The sequence below is a fragment of the Eschscholzia californica genome, unplaced genomic scaffold, assembly GCF_041429995.1.
Source record: "Eschscholzia californica isolate CP2 unplaced genomic scaffold, dmEscCali1.0.p SCAF_2, whole genome shotgun sequence".
Taxonomy (NCBI): Eukaryota; Viridiplantae; Streptophyta; class Magnoliopsida; order Ranunculales; family Papaveraceae; genus Eschscholzia; species Eschscholzia californica.
The window spans coordinates 53,354,654-53,360,653 of NW_028238309.1; positions in this window are offsets into that span (position 1 = coordinate 53,354,654).

Here is a 6,000-nt window from a genome sequence, read left to right on the forward strand (position 1 = left end):
AGTCATTACAATCTTCTTCATCAAACTACAAGATGATGGCAGGTGTAGAAATTTATTGGACGTTTATTCACTACAATCGATTTCGCGATATTCTTCACATTATGGGTTTCAGTTTATCGTTCGTAACTTGGTCCCTTTCTCTATTCGTCGGGTTTCATGCACTTTTCGTGCAAAGTGGGAATTAAGGATCGCCATGACGACATTCATCGTATGCGAGTGCATCCAATTATTTTCTTCATCGAAACGGTTCGGGACGAACCTCTTGAGGGAAGGGGATGCTGATGCAGGGGCACCCGGCGTGGAGGCTTTTTCCATGACCAAACCGGGCCATAGGCCATCCGGCCATGAAGAGTAGTTTTTAGGAAGTCCCAATTTTAGTATGATTATTAGAGAATTTAGGTTTAGGAATTTATGCTATTTTAGTATTTCCAATAATTGGAAAGGTCCAGATTTGAGTTTAGCTATTTAGGAAGTTGCAGTCTTTTAATTATTTAGGAAAGTCTAATTCAAGTCTATCTAGGAAAGTCCAAAATCCTATAAAAGGATATCTAGTCTGTCCATTATTCTCATGTTGAAGAGAAAATTCTCTTGAGTTTAATAAAGTTTATCAAGTTTTAGAGTTATTTTAATCTTTCTTTTAATTGTTCTTCGTTTATTTATTGTCTTCTTTATTTCCGCTGCGTTCTACATCAAAACAATAGAAACTTAATTGAGAGAATTATAAAAGATTACGTGTTCTGTAGTTAAGAATCAATATTATAAGACTAGGACACCACAAAGTAATTGTATTGGATCATAACATTATTTGGGGAGCCGATCTCTGGATCACACTTCTGATTATTCGAGAGCAAACTATGTTCAAGACACTTTTCGGGGCGTAAGATTGTGGCCACATATACCATTACCTTGCCCCACACGGTCTAGCCCATATCCATGCCGACTCTAAAAGGTTTATACCACTTTATGATAACTTATAACTAGTATATGTTTTTAGGTACTTAAATTTTCTTTTTAGGGTTGACTCATTTTCCATTTCCATGGCTTAAATGATGCTTCCACTAAATACTAAGTGGCCATTACCTTCTCCCTTATTAATTTCGATTTAAATAAAAATGTATATTTGTTGCATTTAAAACATTAGTGCTCCCCACTAAAAATCTCTCGACCTCTCTAATGTCTCTTTCTTAATTTTTTTTTCTCCTTTGGTGGAGACCCTCTTGTCTGGACTAGTAGAAAAGTGTTTCTACTTATATATATTTAAAGAGAGAAGATAATTTTGATCTTATTAGTGACAAAGATGTAAGCATGGTCTCAAATGGTTAAAGAAAAATGTTAGGTAGAATTATAGCTTGCTCCCTTTTATAAAGTTCGATAAATGGTTGGGTTCGACTTGTTTTTGTGCTATTTCAAAAGTCCTCGATGATGATATATGAATTGTGTTACAAAAGCTGCCAAATTTATTGTGACCATCACCCTAACATTGAAGTAATTACTCAATAGAGTTGATATTGCTCTTAACATTGATTCAACCTGTCTTATCTAAGAGGATAAATTGGAAAGGCTTGAATATCACTTTTTTTTTTGGGTATATTCACTTCTAGACACTATAAAAAATTCATTTGTGCTTAATTACCTTAGGAAGATTGCATATTTTTGTGAAGATTCAAGTGAAACAGATGAGATTACTTTCATAAGATAATCTAGTACAAAGCCATGAAATATATAAAAAGTGACTTTTCATTTGAATTTCGATCAATTAGAACATAAATAATGTCAATTTTTGGTAAAGGTATAATTCGCAGATTTGCCTATCAGGTTTACTTTTTTTGCAACTTGGCTCACACAACCACACAACATATCGACACTTTTTTGTTTATAGTTTTCTCAACGTAGTGATAAATAAACTTAGGAATTTCACTAGTATGTCATGAGTAACAAATTTTACTTTTCCTTGTTATCATCTTGTTAAAGGCCCTAATAAAAGTTAACACTATATGTTGAATTTTTAGACGTATTTTGATGTCAATTCAAAATATTGGTCTAAGAAATGTTAACTTTAATGTATTGAAACAAAATACGTGTCACAGCATAAAGTACATCCATAAAAGTATATAATCTTTCATCAATGCACAATATAATCGGGTAAGGTAAGGCTAGAAAAATATTCAATAAGAACCACTTATTTTCCCCAAAGAGAAGCTATTTTGATTGATTGCAACAATTGGAGAAATAATCTTTTGTATTTATTGTTTGCTAGAGAGAGAGTTTTGAAGGAAAATAGGCAATTATGAGGGTGGATTAGATAGTATAGTTGAAAAACTTTTATACTTAGTGATGCTTGAGCTCATATTGATAATGAAACAGTATACTAATTGATTGAAAGAGAAAGACCCTTGTGATTTCATACGTGAAGAGGCAGGCCCAAGAGCGACTGAGCTATGGCCTCCCAAAAAATTGAACATAACTAACTAATGAAAATCCTTGACATATTTGAATGGGCTTTGCAACAAACAAACATTTGAATGGGCTACTCCAAATATTAATCAATAGTTTCATTGACCTTTGCCACACAAAAAAAAAAAAATAGTTTCATACACATGATGACCTTTTCAATCAAGCAATTTGCTCTTTGGAATAGCTAAAAGTTGTATTCTTGTCGTTCTCTTTAGGCGGGATAACTAGACATTAGCTTTTCAACAAAAAAATAATGTAACCGTTGGTTGGTATTTTTGTAACTCAGCACTAGGAGGTGAGAGTAGGTTAGTGTTAAGTGTGTGGTCATCTAATTCAAAAAAAATTGACAATGAGTGGAGAGGACCTACACATTATATTCTTGGTTGCTAGATACCTATTCTCTCATGTGGGACTATACCTCTAACACATCTCTCACATACTTTAACAATTAGTCCTGGAACATGAGTAAAAACTGATTAAGTGTGAGTGACATTTAACCATGAAAAGAGCATCTAGTCAACACGCTATCAAAATACGAAGTCTGAATTTAGGAGGGGAGAAGAGGAATCAGAAGAAGGAGGACGATGAAACTCAGAGAAAGGTGGGAAAGTGCCATTGAGGAACTTGTACAAATCTTAAGAGTGAATTGGGAGGTCTTAGGTTCACAAGATTGGCAATGTTGGCTAGAGAAGGTAAAGTTGACACAGTAATGGTGGTGGCCATTAGTATGGGAAGACAAAATAGTAGAAACGATCAGATGATTAAACTGTTGAGTCAACCATGAATGAAAGAGTAAGATTGAGGAGACCAAGAAGACAAGACAACAATGAAAGGAAGAAGATGAGAGGTACACAAAGTCAAAAGAATAACCCTAGTGATGTAATTTGTTGGATTCAAGATACCCTAAAGTATAGAGTTGTATCTATAGTATAGATAAAAATATTACAATTACACTATACTACCAGCAATATGTTTGCACTCTCATATACATTTTGTCCTCTCTATCATCCAAAGGAAATCATATGTGAACATATCTTTGTGTACGACTTCATAGGTAATTGGTGAATGTTGGCTCACCTAGCTAAACAATCTATTAGTCTCAAGCTATACATGAGAACATGGTTATGAAACTAGTTTATGTCTCATGGTTTTTAAATTTTTATTTCGTCGAAAACATGGTTCTTCATCTTGATTGCCCTAGTTGTTAAGAGTTTGTAGCCACCAAATAGAAGGACAATTGACAATGAGAAGACATATGCCGGTGTTATATTTTTGTTACTAGAATCATTTTTTTTTATGCCAAACTATACTTACACGCCTCTTCACGTGTGACGTTTTTCAATCCTAGTACGTGTTTTTTGTCTGATATAAGTACGTGCAGCTATTGGACTTTGTCACGTGTGAGACCAACTCTTATATCACGTTAAGTTTGTGGCAATCTCACAAAAAATTATTATAATTAGGAAGAGGGTTAATTATTTTTTAATTGTGCACATTCATTTTTCTCCTCATTATAAAAGGTGGCAAACTCGTAGACGCCAAACGATTAAGTCCATTGATATGCCCCATCTTAATTATAGATTAATACATTGATAAACAGATTTATCCAAACTAAATTAAAAATCTTATATATATATATACTAGGGTATATCCCGTGCCCTAGGGCACGGACACTTGTATCAATCAAATGTTACGAAATTTATTGTTATATTTTTTTTGAGATAAAGATATTTTTATTAGTTATTATTTTTTTGTTTCTTTTCTCTTAAATTAGTTATTATTTTATTGAGAGAGAGATAGATTTTAATTTCTTTTTTTAACCCTTGAAATTTATTTGTTACATTTTTTCTTAAATTCGTTATTTTATTTCTAAGAAGGAAACGATTATTGTTTTTTAAATAGGTAACTTTATTTCTACGAAGGACTATATTTTAAATTTTGAGAAGGGCTTTTAGACCATATCCTTTATTAAAAAAGGATGTTTATCCCAGTCATTTAAACTTTGAGAAGGGCTTTTTGTATTATTTTTTTTGTTTCTTTTCTCTTAAATTAGTTATTCTTTTTTTGAGAGAGAGAGAGATTTTAATTTCTTTTTTTAACCCTTGAAAATTATTTTGTTTCTTTTCTTGTTAAATTAGAATTTTTATTTCTAAGAAGGAAATGATTGTTATTTTTTAAATAGGTAACTTTATCTCTACGAAGGACTATATTTGAAATTTTGAGAAGGGCTTCTAGACAATATACATAATTAAATAAGGATGTTTGTCCCAGTCATCGTTTTCCCTTCTGTTTTATATAATAGATATATATTTATATATCTATGTATAGAATTTGATTTATTTATATTGTATGATATACGATAAGAATCTAGCTTTCACAATTTTATGGTTCCCAACTGCGACACTCATAAGCTAAAGATAAGATGTTTTATTAATACACCAACCATTCGTAAGCTAGAGTTTATTACGTAGATTTATATGTCAATAATAACAATAATTAGGTTGACAATTAACGTTTTACTTAACTTATACAGTAAGTAAGTTTTTATTAAATTAGTGGGAACGCATGAAGTCATAATAATATAAAACAAATTAAATAGTGTTCGAAATGGGAATCCAATTCATTCCACTATAAAATTCTTGGCCGAAGAGATATGCATGAAAACCATGAACTAATAGTAGCTAGCTAGGTATTAGTTGACGTAGTTAAATGAGTTACGAAAAGAAAGAAGTATTTTAGAATAATGTATATAACTCCAACACTTCCATATTACTTATTTTTTCTTTAGATGAACATGAAAACATTGAGTATTTCAAGCTGTGGATTGACTCACTTTCACATGGAACGTGTTCTTTTAGGTTAATCTCATGGAGGCCCTCATGTTTTACATTTACACTACATTCAAGGAGTTCGGGTTTTCGGCGTATATATCCACCAAAAAGACTCCAACTATGCAAGAAATTACTATTCAAACTCTTTAAGTATGATGAATATGGCCCAAATATTGTCAAATGCCAAGAAAAAACCCACCAAGAAATGGTTAGTTATCATCCAAATGAGTTGCACGTACTAGTGATGCGAAAAATCTTTAAATATCACAGTTTCGGGGAATTATGAGTATCAAAAGATTAAAGGTCAAAATGTAATCAGTCTTTGTTAAACAAAACCGATAGCAAAGGGTCATAAAGCCAACGTTAGATAGCCATAGGGAGGCTTGAATATTGTTGAGTTGGTCACATTAAGGCGAGGGGTAACCGAAGTATGTCGTTACATTTGACACTTGATACATCATAGATGTGATAAGCTCGATAACTGCCCCACTCAAACACTAACAGAACCGGGCCTATAGCCCAACAACATTATTTACACCCTAATAATCCCAATTCAAATAACCAAAGATTCCACCTTCTCTAGGATTCGAACCTAGGACCTCCAGGACTTTCTAGAGTTTATGTCAACACCTTGGAACCACTTGGGCTACCAACTGTTGACATACGACATGTGAGAACTAGGGTTTACAAGAGAGAAGGTAAAGTGATTTAGGGT